Below are 15,822 nucleotides of genomic sequence, written 5' to 3' on the forward strand. Positions count from 1 at the left end.
ATATACATTCCCACCAATAGTGTACAGTGTACAATGGCAAGTGTACTCTTTTTTCCACATCCTTGCCATCACTTGTTTTCTTTTGTTTTTTAAATGATATCCTTCGTAATAGTGGTGAGGTGACATCTCATTGTGGTTTTGATTTGCATTTCCCTGATGATTAGTGATGTAGAGCATCTTTTCATATACCTGTCGGCCATCTATATGTCTTCTTTGGAGACGTATCTATGCAGTTCCTTTGCCCCGTTTTAATCAGGTTATTTGGGTTTTGGCCATTAAGTTTTATGAGTTCCTTATATATTTTGGATATTAACCTCTTATCAGATGTACAGTTTACAAATATTTTTCTCCCATTCTCTAGGTTTGTTGATGGTTTCCTTTGCTGGGCAGAAGCTTTTTAGTTTGATGTAATGTCACTCATTTGTTTTTGCTTTTGTTGCCAGTACTTTTGGTGTCATATCCAAAAAAATCATTGCCAAGACCAAAAGAGAAGACAATCCTAAAATTCATATAGAAACAAAATACCAAATAGCAGAAGCAATCTTGAGCAAAAAGAAGAAAGCTGGAGGTATCACACTTCCTGATTTCAAATTATATTACAAAGCTACAGTAATCAAAACTGTCTGGTATTGGCATAAAACCAGACACATTTACCAACAGAATAGAATACAGAGCCCAGAAATAAACCCATGCACATACACTCAACTAATCTTCAACAAGGGTGCCAAGAATACAAAATGGGGAAAGGAGTGTCTCTTCAACAAATGTTGTTATGAAAACTAGATATGCCTATGCAGAGGAATGAAATTTGTCACTTATGTTACACCATACACAAAAATCAACTCAAAATGGATTAAGGACTTAAGCCGTAAAACTCCTAGAAGAAAACATAGGGGGGAAAAGTGGTTTTTAAAAATGACTTTAACACTACTTGCTAGCTTTTCCTATACTCAGAGGAGTAAAACTAAATAGGAAGTGGTAAGTCAAAATAGAATTTTGCCACCTTCTCTTAGTAATTGTCTTAGTAGGGATGTGACAATAAAATTTGCTGACCATAATCCAATATATGGCTAAACTATCTTTTGATAGTTTATGTATGATTTAGATAGAAAAATAAGAAATCACTCATCTGTTCTACACAGGGTTCTTGGCTGAAAACAATAGAACTGGTGCTGATTGCCTTAAACATATAAGCAATTTACTGGAAAATTTTTGGATAGTAACAGTGTTGTTGGGAGGCCTGGAGAACCAGGCTTGGAAAATGGGAGCATATCATAAGAGGTCAGCTCATTGGATCCACACATAAAGTGTCGCAGGAATGGACATCTAGGATGGGATTGACAACTGCTGCTGCTGAAGCCTGAACTCTGCAGTGCACCCCTGCCACCACCAGTGCCATTCACTGGATACCACCAGTGGCACTATTGCCACTGGGCACTAGACGTTGCCATCACTATTGCCCTGTATGGTTCTTCACTCTGGCTTCTGGGGCCAGGAAGCCAAGGAGAATGACTGATCTGTCCTGCATCTAAACTCAGGTTGTGCAGAATTCTCTAAACACTTGAAGGAGATTCAGAGGTTAGATTGTGAAACTCTTACACACCTCTCCCTAGCAAACGTATAGTATACGTCCTCTGCTCTTATATGGCCCAGAACATTTGGATGCTAAGAATAAGAGATAAATTAAATGCTTTTTGCATTCCTGGTATTAAAATTAGAATAATGATGCTCCACCTCTCTAAGACTCAGATGCCTGGTAAAGTTCACCTCTCCTGGACCACAACCAAGAATAAGAAAGTGAGCTAAAAAGAATCCCCTAAGCATCTAGACTATGTGTTACAAAGTTCACACACTGACACTCACTCCCTTGACTCATGGGAGATCCCCAGAGGATCTCTGTTAGGGTCTCTTCACACTTACTGTATACAAAATTCAAACAATCTGGGTTTTCCTGGTTGGTAAAACCACAGCAGATTAGAGACAATGAATTACAAGAGGAAGGGCTGCTATCTGGAAATGAGACATGACTGCTCACAGCAGTGAGTCAGAATACATGTGACAGCAGAGGTGATGTGTAACACACACACACACACACACACACACCACTCAGTGATCTAGTGGATCACTGGATTTGGAACAATAGAATAATTGAACAATTATTGAACAATAGAATAATAGAACAATAATTTGGAACAATAGAATCTATATATCTCAAAATGGATAGACAAAGAATAAATAGATCCTGAAGTTGAGACAGACTAACTTCAGGATATTGCAAGTACTTGGGGGCAATTTTCCACAGCAAACAACTTAGAGTTTAGACAGAGAGGCAACTGGCACTTGTGATATCCAGTAGTAAACATTCAGTAGGTGGAGATCAACTGCAGGTGAAATAGGCAGAGATTGCTACCTAGTTAGAGTAGGAAGTAGTTAGAATCCCACCTCCAAGAAGAACACTGTAGGGCTCTTTTACTTAAGAGCCTAAAGTAGTGATAGTAATAATAATATCAATAACAATAATAAGAAACATTTAAATATCTTTCATTGGGCTAGATATGGTCCTATGAGCTTTATATACAGACATAAAGTTATTTAATAAAAGGCACTATTATTATTCCCATTTTTCAGATGGGGAGACTGAGGCAAGGTAATACCAAGGTACTTGCCTAGATCACACAGTTAGGATGCAGTGGGGCCTGGACTTTAATGCGAGTGGCCTGGATCCAGAATCTGAGTTTCAAACATTATGATATACTCCATCTCTAGAAGCTAGGTAGCATACCAAGACAATTACCCAGGCAAGGGAGAACTAGCTCGAGACAAGGAAACTAGGAGGAAATTCAGGTTGCAACATTTGTCTTAAAGGGAAGGAAAGGGAAGTAATACTCAATGAATGTTTACTCTGTATTGCATTCATTATCTTCATTATCTCATATGGCCTTCCATATGCTATATGATATTATTACTCATTTTACAAATGACTAATCTGAGGCTTAGAGAGGTTAAGTAATATATCTATCCTCACAGAGCTTGTAAGCAATAAAGCTGGGATTCAATCTCCATGGCAGACTCCATATTCTTTCTGCTAAAGGGTGACATTACATCTAAACAGGGCAAAGGCCACTTGCAAGAATGAGTTATTAAACTTGTCCATTCATATATTCATCCATTTCATTTATTTTTCCATTTATTCGTCAAACATGTGTTACACACTTCTTTGTTTCAAAGACAAACTCTGTTCTCAGGAAGTCCAATCTAGTCGAGACTCCAAAAAGATGGTGCCTGTGTGGGATGAGAGTTTAATGAAATGACCGTCAATCAATTTAGAGGTTTCTCAAACACAAATAAACCCAACAAGACAAGTACGTACCTGAAAAGACATTAGAAAAAAGGGCTGCATGGAAGCAGAGGGTCACAATGACCAACAATACGAGAGCGGGAATCAAAAAGGGGTTTGATGAGCTCTATGCAAAAAGGCAGTAGGCTGTGATAGCAGGATGTGGGTTTTAGAGACAAATTGATAAATGTAGGTTCCAATACTGGCTCCAACACTTACTAATTGAGGCCATAGCCTAGTAAACCTCTTCTCTAAGCCTTAGTGTCCTTCTCTGTGAAATAGACATAAGATGCCTACTTTGCAGTGGTGAGTGGGAAACATGTTAAAGGATCTCACACAGTGTCTTGTATTTAGTAATGATAATTATTGTTAGAAGAGAAGCTCACCTAGACTCAGAGTTATTGATTCAAAAGGGGATCATGACAGCAAGACTATGTTGGATTTTAAAAACTTTGCAGTTCTTGTTATTTCTTGCTTATATCCATAGCGTCTAGTCAAAACAAACAAAATCAAACAATCCAATGAACAAAAAAAGTTCCATTTGAGAAATTTTGGCCCTTTGTGTCTTGTTTGTGTGGATGGGTACAAGGGTTGCAGGGCTACTAGTAGGAGATGAGGACATTGGGTTTTACTCTATAGTCAGTCTAACCGAGATTAGAAAATTTAGGTAAGGAATGAACTATAGCAATGTGAAAAAGGCGAGAAAAGCACATCAATTCTTGGGCCTCTGGCAAGGCAGGAAAGGATATCACAGAATCTCAAAAGCAATCTTGCAATTTGAAATTGGGAAAACCATACTCTTCCTAATATTGGGGTCAAAGATCAAAATAGAGCCAGGAATAAGGCTCAGTATTGGAGTCATGCTCAGTAGCTTAGTAAATATCCTCTAGCATCATAGCCTGGGTAAATAGAATGCAGGTACTGTTGAAGCTCTAAATGTGAGCACAGGAAGGATCCGGGAACAGGCAGAACTAACTACTTCTTGCTCTGGCACTTGCTATTTCCTCTCTAGGCTTTTCCAAGAGCCTCCTAATTGATCTTTCTATCTCCATTCTCAATTCTCCACTATAGCTTTTCACAAATATTCTGTTCCTAACTTGTCTTTCTTGTCTTCTCTCCACTCTTCCTTTGCAGATTTACTCTAAGTCAAAGTATAAAACTCAATATTGTATTTTTTTCATATTGAATGGTTTTGCTTCCATCCCTCAAGGCTTATCCTGTCCAGGTTACTCTTAGAAAATACTTCCCTGATTTTGCCAACTAGATGGAATCTATCTCTATTTTGTTCCTTCTAATATTTGCATTATTGATATAAAGGGAAGGTCATGTTGAAATAACAGCCAACCTCAAATTCTCAGGGCTTCTTTTTATCAATATTGTACCAGAGGTTCTAGACATGCCAATAGCAAACAAAAAGAAATAAAAGACATTAAATTGTAAAGGAAGAAGTAAAACCATCTTTGTTTGCAGACAACATGATCTTCTATGTAGAAAATCTCTAGGAACCCACTAAAAAAATTTGGAATAATATGAATTCCAACCAAGTTTCAGGATATAAGATCAATATACAGAAATCAATTGCACTTCTATACATTAGCAATAAAAAACACAAGAAAGAAATTAAGAAAACAGTTTCATTCACAATAGCATCCAAAAGTCTAAAACATTAAAAATAAACTTAGCAAAAGAATTGCAGGACTTATACATAAAAAACTACAAAACTGTTAAGAAAAATTAAAGATCTAAATAAATGAAAAGACATCCTATGTTCATAGATCAGAAGACTCAGTATTGTTAAGATGGCAATACTCCCCAAAGTACTTGGGCTTTTTTGGGGGGCAGACATTGACAAGCTGACCCTAAAATTCACAGAAATGCAAAAACCTAGACTAGCCAAATCAATCCTAAAAAAATAATGGCGAGGTTGAAGGACTTACACTACCAGATTTCAAAACTTATTACAAAGCTACAGTAGCTAATACAGTATGGTACTGGCATAGAATAGACAATGTACAATAGAATTGGAAGAACAGAATTAGGAGACCAGAAATAAGCCCATATGTTTATGGTTAATTGCTTTTTTTTTTTTTTTTTTACAAAGGTGCCAAGATAATTCAATGAGAGAAATAAGAATCTTTTCAACAAATGATTCTGAGACAATTGGATATCAACATGCAAAAGAATGAATTTGGACCCCTACCTTACACCATACATAAAAATGTACTTGAAATGGATCATAAATCTAAAAATAGGAGCTAAAACTATAAAATTGTTACAAAAAGCCATAGGAGCAAATCTTTGTAACCTTGGCTTAGGCGATGGTTTCTTAGATACAACATTAAAGGCACAAGTGATACAAGAAAAAATTGAGACGTTGGACTTCAAAATTAAAAATCTTTGTCTCGCAAACAAGTCAGGAAATTGAAAACTCATAGATTGGGAGAAAATCCTTGCAAATTATATATTTGATAAGGGACCTACATGTATATCAATTATGTAATGAACTCTTTTAACTCAGTAATAAGACATATATACCAATTATAAAATGATCGAAGAATTAAGTAGACATTTCTCCAAGAAAAAGATTTACAAATGAAGAATAAGTATATGAAAGGATGCACGACATCATTACTCATTAGGAAAATGAAAATCAAAACCACAGTAAAATGCCATTGCACACCCACTTGAATGACTATAATAAAAAAAGCCAATAACAGCAATTATTGGGATGATGTGAAGAAATTGGGACTTTCATACATTGCTGATGTGAATGTAAAATAATGCAGTCACTTTGGAAAATAGTTTGGCAGTTCTTCAAATTGTTAAACACAATTACCATTTAATCCAGCAATTTCACTCCTAGAGAAATTCCAAGAGAAACAAAAATATATTTCCGCACAAAACTTGTACACAAATGTTTGTAACAGCATTATTTATAAATGCCAAAAAGTGGAAACAACCCACGTGTCCACCATATGATGAATGAATAAGCAAAATGTGTGACATACGTACAGTGTATTCAGCAATAAAAAGGAATATATTACTGAGAGGAACTAAAACATGGGTGAACCTACAAAACATTATGCTTAGTGAAAGAAAACAGTCGAAAATGACCACACATTGTACAAGTCAATTTATGTGAAATGCCCAAAGTAGGTAAATTTATAGAGACAGAAGTAGATTAGTGATTGCCTGAAGCTGGGAGCATGGGGGAGAAATGGGGAGTGACTGCTGACGGGTACAAGATTTCTTTTTGATGGAGTCTTCTAAATGATGTTGTTCTGATGAAGTGTTCTATAATTATAGTATGGTGATGGTTACACAACTTTATAAATACACTAAAAAACATTGAACTGTGTACTTTAGACAGGAGAATTTTGTGATATATAAATTATATCTCAATGAAGTTGTTAAAAAAATCAGAATGGTTGAATGCTGTAAAATTTATTCCCTCACACATGTTACATATTCAGTGAAGATTGGGAGAGTGTCTTAGAGGACACTGTGAGACCCTGGCTGGTGGAAGCTCTACTTTATCATATACTTCTATGATCACTATGGTAGGACAAAAGGAATGCGGCTAATTGCCTCCTGGCCCTTAAACTTCCACTTGGAAGTTACACTTTATCACTTCATGTTTCATTGGCCAAAAGTAGTCACATGGTCACATCTGCTTTCAGAGATGGTGAGTAATTTCAACTCAACCGTACACCTAGGAAAAGAGAACAACTGGAATATTTGTGGAGAGAGTCTTAACAAACACCACATTAATCCTATCTTCTTTCTTAGGTTTTAATTCCTGAGAACGGTGACTCCATTTTTCCTCACTGCAATAGAAAATCAAGTTTCCTTAAATTCTTTCTTTCTTTTTGAATAAGATGGAGGTATTGGGTAAGATTAAAAAGAAAACCCATACATACATACATACACACACCAGTTTCAAATAGTGCTTTCTTCACAGTAAATGTTTCATAATTGTGTGCCAGTTGAATAAATGAACATGAAATGATTAAGCAACAGTGTAGAGTTACGAGTGATTAAGAGCCCAATGTGTGAATCAAGGATGAACACAGCAGGAATTCAGAAAAGAGGAGAGCAAGGTGAGTCGAGGTGTCAGTGGCACAGTAATCGGTCTTGCCAACCTGAATCTCTTGTATCGGTACAGATGGATCACTAAGAACTGTGTGGTGACCCAGATGGACAGTGTTATCTGTGTCACAGTTTGTTTTCTTCCCAGATATGGCTTGGGCAGAGGCTTGCAAACTTAATGAGGGCAGAAAAGAATAGAATCTGGAATCGCTTAACCTTTCTGAATCTCTGTTTGCAAATCAAGATTGTAAAATGTAGCCGCACAACACCTTAAAGCTCTGTGCTAAAGATGCTATTAGTATTTTGTGCAAAATCTCTTAGAGAGCAAAATGGTACTTCATGGATATGGAGTTGTGGAATATGTCAAAACTTTCCTAGTCAGTCTGGAGGTAAACCTTGTATTCTACTGAATTGAGAGTTTTCATAGAAATGCTTTAATGCAGACCCCCTTCGTTCCAGAAATTCATTAGGCAGTACAGTTATACATGCACTTGAGTCATTTTTACATTCTGAAGAGGTTGTTAAATTAAAAGCAGTGCTGATAGTGTTTTCAAGGCATTGCTGATTCTTTCATTATAGATGGACTTTGAAGCAAAAGTTTACGGCTGTATTTGCTGCCAGAAATCCAAATCTCTACTTCCTTCACATTCCTCTTCGACATATATCTTCATTAATTTCAGTTCTTACAGAAAGGACCTCTTCCCTCTAGAAAGCTTCGTATGTGTCCTTTGTCAGTATTGCTTGTTATAGTGACCAAATTCACCTGATAGTGGCCACACTCCACTACCTGGTTTACAGAAAACTCTAAACACAGAGAGAACAGTTCTTATTCTTAGGAAATATTCCTCTTTTTTAAATCTTCAGGTTTTAAAAAAAATTTTCAATAAAAAATATTTCTTTTCTTCTCTTCCAGAGAAAAACAGTAAGAATTTCAGTTAAAAAGTCAGGAAAAAAAATCACTTACCACTAGCACATGTAAATCTTAGTTTAAGCTATTTTAAAATGAGAAAAAATAAGATATGGGAGCAGATTTCAATTTTTGAAAACTCTTATGGTTTTGGAAAGAATAGGGGAACACAAATCATTTGGAAAGAAGAACAGTGAATAAGCCATAAATTAAAATTTATCCAGCTTATCTTAATAGTCAAGGTTTTTGGAAAGATGTAGAATGTCTCCTAGGAGTGAAAAGCAAAACCATTCCTTATGGTAACCATTTATCTCAGTGTTTTGTTTATTGGAATTACAGAGCACTCAGCATAGAGGAAATGCTTAATAAATGCTTCTAGAATGAATTGCCCATACCTGGCAAATGATCTTGGAATATCTTCAAAATAGCAGACAGGCTATGACATCTAGCAAAGGCATGAATACCTGCAGTAACACCAAGAAAGCCATATGTAGAGCAGAATATTTTTAGTACTTCCCTAAGGGAACCACACCTACTGCTAATTCTGAAAAAAGAAAAAAACCTTCACAGCCCAGAGTTGCAAAGACAATAATGAATAATACTCCAGAAATATCCATAAAGGACTTCCCAAGTATATTGATGTATACTTAAAAATTTTATTTCTTCCCTACTTGCTTGTTCCATCAGAGGAGAAAGGGCAAAATCAGTCACATGATACTTTGCTCCTGTTAGATAAACACCATTTATTTCAGCAAGAACTTGAGCATCTACTGTCTTCTTTTTACTGTGAAATGCATACATGTCATCACAGGATATGGACTATTGGAGCAGGAACTTGAGGAAAGACAAACAGAGGGAGGAAAAAAAATGAAATTAAAATTTTAGTTCTAAAAACAAAAATAAGGAGCAACAATTGATATTTACTTTATGCATCATTATTTTCTAATTCCTTTACTCCCATCTGGTTCAATGACATTAAAATTATAGAAAGTAAAGAAAGCTCTCTGTTAAAAACACAGAATAAAGTATTTAATCTTGTGGGCCACCACACAGAACACCAAGAAATTTCTCACAATTGAAATGATGAGAGCAGGAGCCTATCTTTAGTTAAGTGTAGCTGATAGAGATTTCTAAAAGATCTCTACCATATGGATAGATATGTTTGCAAATATTTCTAAGAGTCTGGTGCTCTTCTTTGTTCTCAAGTAAGATGAAATACACTAGGCAAATGTAAATAAGGAAGACAATGTGCCATGCATTGCAAGTAAATTATACAGTAGATATTCATTATGTGTGCTACTCATCTTTCATCCCTTGCTCTCCCACTCTGTGACTACCTTTCACGTGGTTGCAGGACTAGCTCTGACTGCCATATTCCTATAACATTAATTCAGCACCCTCCCTATTGATCAGTTCAAGAGTAGACTTGTCAAAGTTCTTTCCCTGGAAATTCGGATGGCTGGATCTGTAACAGGTAAATCCAGAAGGTATCAGTGGTCATGTTTCTTCCATGTGCACCAGAGAAGCAGAGGAAGCTGGTCTATACAGAGAGTCAGAGTGGAGTCAAGAACTACAGTAAGCACCAGAAGGAGAGAAAGATCTGGAAAGCAAGAGAGAAGAGTAAGAGTGAGAGAGAGGGAAAGAAATGCAGCAGACACTTAGAAAAGAGACAAGAGGCAGAAAATGAGTCCAGAGAGAGCTTGAATCCCTAAGTCACAGTTACTCTTGAGGCCTGCCTGCATCCCAGCCTTTCAGTTCCATGGAAAACCCTTCCTCTATAATGAAGTCCCCCTTATTTGTCTAAGTATCTCAAAAGGTTTCTGTTATTGCAACCTTGTCAATTTTATGTCTCCAAGCAATAATGTGGTTGTTTCTGGGCTTTTATCTCCCTCTTTTCTCTCTCACTTGATCCAGGAGGGACTTTCTCCCTCCGCCACCTCATACCAAAGTAGAAACAATGGTTCAAACAAGCCTCCTACCTAAGTGACAGCTACGAATCTTACCTGAAGGTCCATCCTCCTCTCCCAACTGGGAGTGATTAGATATTACTGCTGCTGGGAGAAAGGAGGGATAAGGTAGAAACTTCTCTAACAATCAATGGGAGAGGAAGGATGGTTTGGAGGGACAAGGTGAAAACCTTAAGTCAGGAGGACCAAGAGGAGAATGAAAGAACTAAGAACTTGAACACTTCCCTGCCTGCTCTCTCATGGCCTGCCATTCAATAGTCCTGGGCCCTGGTAAGTCCTTTGATTAGTAGGAGATTTGGACCTCTGTACGGGATTGGGTTGGGTTAATACAACTGCAAAGGGTTATAACTAATACAAACCACAGTTCACAACATCATGGCTATTTCTCCATTAGCAGAGTGAAATGCAAGTGATTGTCTAGATATTTCAGATAATTAAAAGGAAAGTAGTTAAGATCAAAAACTATTACCTAACTCATCATAACATTCAGGTCAAGGTCAATGATGTAGGGATTCTTAGTGGATGCCTATCTTCTGTTTGAGGTCACACTCATTTGCAGGTATACTTGGAGTAGGGTCCCTTTAGCTAAAATGTTAAGAGGAAACAATTAAAATAGGACTTTACTTGAAGAAAAAAGGATGCCATCCTTCTTTTGAAGCTATAGGTGAGAAAGCACAGATAACTCAGACATCCCTGGGATAATTCAAGCCCAAATGTGCCCCTCTTCCATTTGGGTTACCCTGGCTCTTAGGACTCTGTATTAACAAGACGCATTAACAAGCATACGGATGTTTTAGCTAATCCTGCTGTCTTTGTATCTCTAAGAAACAGATCTTTGATGAGACACCTGGTTTGTATGCCTGGCCCTGTCTGCTTCTCTCTGCTGTGCTCATCCAGGAAGAAATGACAGCTGAGTTTAGGCCCTGGCCAGACAGCAAGTCTACCACCTTTTGTTATCAACTTTGTATCCATAGCCACCCTTGTCACATCTTTGCCTGCTTGACTTCTGGCCTGCCTGACATTTACAATCATTCTTCCTCCGTCTCCCACTCAATTTCTTCCAAACTCCACAGCCCTATTCACTCTGATCGTGTGCTCAAATCCCAGGCTACTGATAGCCTGCCTACACTAGCCATGGAGGATGCCATCTGCCTCAGGGGAAGTGGGAGGTCCCATCTGCTCAAACACATGACAGGGAACTCAGTTAGGGTGCGAGGAAGTGGGACAGGGAAGCCTGGAAATAGGCAGAGTGTCGAAGGAGTTGAGCCAGAAGCTCAGGAGTTTGACACAGCATGAAGGCTTGTTGACTATCTAGGCACAATTCTAGGCACTGGGATACCAAATTGAACACAAGCCTCATTTTTTAGTATAGCAAACAGAAAATAAACAGTTTGATAAATCGATCAATAAGATCATCTAGGTATTGATAAGAACTATGATTTTAAAAAGAGGGTAGTGTATAAAGAGTTAGGGAGTGGTGTCAATTTAGATAGAGCGGTCAGGGAAGGTCTTTCTGAGGAAGTGGCATTTGAGCTAAGACCTGAATGATGTAAAGGACCCACCCATGTAGTGATTTGGGGGAACATTACAGGTAGGAGAACTGCAGGTGCAGGGGTCCTGAGTAGAGACAAACTTGCCTGTGTTGGAGGGTTAGTGGGGCTGAGGAATAATTAATGAGGGGAAGGATGGTCCTACATGCCTTGAAAAGAATCTGGGCCGGGACAAGTTCCTATAGGATCTTGCAGTTGTGGTAAGGTGTGTAGGAAGCCATTGGAGGATCTTATGCCCAGAAATAACATCATCAGATTTATGTTGTAAAAACCTCAATTGAATATGGAAATGAGCTATTAGAGGGCAAAAGTGATATCAGAGGGACTCCAGTGGGTGGATGATTTAGACTAGAAATTTTGGGTAATTTGCTCAGACATTCAGCTAATAAGTCAAGAACAAGTGGTGAGGGGCCAATGGGAGTAGAGGACTTGAACAAAAACACACCATTCCTTCCCTACGCTGTTGTTCTCCTTGACCTAGAGTGTTGGTTGATTCCAGCTTTGCCAAGAAACCAAGAGAGTGGACATTTCTCATTCATTTTGGCAGTCTGGCACCTTTGAACATGCCTACCTTGGCGAGTCCTCTTCTATATAAGAGTCACTATGTCCCTGTAGTGAAGATATTAGAAAACAATTTTTCCAGGCTTTTTGCAGTTATGGCATAAGCATGTGTTGTAGGTGCTGCCAACCAGAGATTTACATGTAAGTCTTAGATTTGGAAGGTGTGATAGGGAGAAGCAGACCCTGGGAAGAATCTGTTGTGACAAAGACAGTCCCAGAGACATGTGGCTGCGGAAGCCAGCAGAGGAGGGGCCTCTGAAGGTGTGTCTAGGGCCTAGTGTTGCCGAGATGTTGTGCTGGATCTCTGTTGGGGCCACGCTCCTGGGTAAAGTGCATTTCATATTTGGCTACAAAACCTCCAAGCCTTGTTTTCCAACTCCTAGAGATGCCAAAGGCTACCTAGTGTCCTTAACAGATTCTTTTTCTGCCTAAATCAAGCGATTCTTTTTGTTTACTATGTAAGAACCGTGACTGCCACCTCCATTGTCGGATAGAACGCAATTGCATGGTTAAAAAGTCAGAGGAGAGAGACTCCTCATTAAAGTTAAAGGTTATGGTTTCAAAAGACTCTCTGCTGTCCCAGCTTGCCTGCAGGTTCTGCGAAATTTCCCCCTTCCCATTATAAAACAGAACCCGAGAGCTGCTTAACATGCCTAATGTACTAATTGTAAGAAAAGGCAAAGCGAAATTTGTCAGTGGGCTACAAACTGGGCAGACCAACCTTGCCTGTTACTAAAAAGTAATCTCTCACCAAATGGAGAGGGTGGAGGAAAAACCAGTAACCATAGTTTTGGCCTCTTTCACAGAAATCATTTTGCACTCAGTAGTGTTCACTCAGCGCTTGGCTTCTCGCTGATGTTACCAGCGAGTGTGCAATTTCTGACTCATCAGCAAAATTTGTAGGCACTTTTCCCACTACAGTTGGAAATCACACACAAAAAAAGAATTAAAAAACCCCTACCAACTACCCTTATCAGAAATTCTAGTGAGTCCTAAGAGCTTAAAATATGCCATGAGCTCCTAATTCCCAGGGTCCAGGATAGCTGCTCGTTGTAAATTACAAGGAAATAACAAAAAATTGAGAAAGACTTCAACCAGATGTAAGAATATGCTTTTTAAAATTAATTTTAATTATTCATGATTTCTAAATAGATTTCTCTCAAGAGAAAATAGAGAAGGTATAATAAATCTGAATCTCAAATGCATGTTATACCTTTTTAATGGGGTTGCTTTCTCCTTGGGGTCCAAGGTCACTCTGATGATTAGTTAAGGCCTCAGGACATGATTTCCTTGAGGCCATAAGAGGAAAAAGGAAATATATTCACCTCAACAATCACCATTGACCAGTCTTCCTCTTGGTGCCATGTTTAAGAAGTAGTATACACTGCACTAAAATTGCCTCATGTGTAAAGTCTTTTAGGAATTGATGTCCATTTACCAATGAGAAATATTTGTTTTACATATCCAGCTTCATAACTAGATTGTGAACAGAACTGAAATCTCATCATTTTGTCTTCACTTTCCTTATTCCTCTACCTCAGTTGTCAGCAGTGCTGTGGGCACTGGTCTTACTGATTAAGCTGCCACTAGGAGCAAACCTGTGACACAGTCTCCTTAGGAGGGTCGGGACAGGGAGGGAAAAGATGCTTTATATGCATGTGAATAGCTTAATGCTGAATCCTCTATGAATATGTCTCCAAAGAGTACTTTCCCTCCATTTGTGATATGCTTCCCAATGTATTTTTTTGTTTATTAATTGATTACTAATTAATTGATCATAGAGGTTCCTATAGACTGAATGTTTATGTCCCCTCAAAATGTATATGTTGAACCCTAATCTCCAGTGTGATGTATTAGGAGGTGGGGCCTTTGGGATGTGATCAGTTCGTGAGGGTGGAACCCTCGTGAATAGGATCAGTGCCCTTATAAAAGAGACCCCAGAGATCTCCCTTGCCCCTTCTGCCATGTGAGCACACAGTGAGAAGATGGCCGTCTGTGAATCAGGACGAGGGCTCTCACCAGACATTGAATCTGTTGGCACCTTGATCTTGGACTTCTCAGCCTCCAGAACTATGAGAAATAAATTTTTATTGTTTATAAGCCACCCAGTCTGTGTTTTTTTTGTTGTAGCAGCCTGAATGAAGTAAGACAGAGGTAGAATCAAGTGTTTTGGAAGTCGGCCTCATGGATTAGCCAAGACTGTATGAGCGTAGCACCTTTGAACTAAGCCTTGAAAGAGGAGAAGGATTTCAAAGGAAGGAGGCCGTTCATTGACAAGTAAAGGTAAGGAAGCAGAAAGATTAGTGGGCTGTTGTGGAACTTTAGAGATGTACAGAGTTTTCATATAGGGCGAGTTGTGGGAAAGGTGTAGGGAAGCAATTCTAGAAGCTCGTGTTTGCTATGGTCTCCCCACCACCTGGCCCAGAGTAAATGTTCCGTAACTACTTGTTGAATGAGTCATGCTTTGTGTAGGGGTTAGCCCTTTATTGTGAAGGCAAGGGGGAGTCATTGAAAATTGTGAAAAAACATTTTGGGAGCTTTATTTAAGATGAACAATATTTAAAGCGCTGTTCTTTTCCCTCTTCACAAACTTCATCTTCACTTTTACCACCTCCCTTAATCCACCTTTCCAAATCCTACTATTACTTCTGAATGTGTAATCTGTGTTGCAGTGACATTTGACTTTGTACCTGTCATTCCCTTAGATCTGGGTGCTGCTGCTTACTTTTGCTGATATTTTGGACTTGCTATTCCAAATATTGGATTTTGCTATTCCAAAATATTCTTTATCTAATATTGTAAACTTGAAGATGAATTTTGGAGAAACTCTTGAGGATACCTCTATCCAGTAAAAACAGTCTAGTGTTTTTGACAAATGTCTGGGCTCACTTACGGTGACAACACTGGACCAGACACTTTTAGCTCAGAAAGATAGGACAGCAGGAAGCAGAACATAATTTCTCTTTCTGCTCCAGTCAGCCAGATAAGACACACAAAGATAAGAATACCCAATGTGGCTTGGAGCGCTGATGAGATGGCGTAACCTAGAGTGCTGTCAATTTTAGTTGAAGTTTAGACGGATTTTGATGGCAGATAAACTTTATAAATACAGTTTACACTTGGGCCCATTTTCCTTCCTAATCTTCACCTCAATTCTGCAAGCAGATCTTCTTTCCATACTAAAGGCAGCTGTGTGTCAAACCAATCAGCAGAGATGAGAATTGACATATGCTACAATGATTTATTTTATTAACATTTGGTTTAGGTATGAAATGCTAAAATCATTTCTCAAGTTATTTAGGGCAGAATTTCCTATCTCAAGCTAATTGTTGCAAAAATTTTGAGTCTACAAATCTTATAATGCAATCTATAGCAATTGTCATTGATTTTCCTTTGCCCTGTGAGACAAGG

Source organism: Equus asinus, chromosome 3, assembly GCF_041296235.1.
Source record: "Equus asinus isolate D_3611 breed Donkey chromosome 3, EquAss-T2T_v2, whole genome shotgun sequence".
NCBI lineage: Eukaryota > Metazoa > Chordata > Mammalia > Perissodactyla > Equidae > Equus > Equus asinus.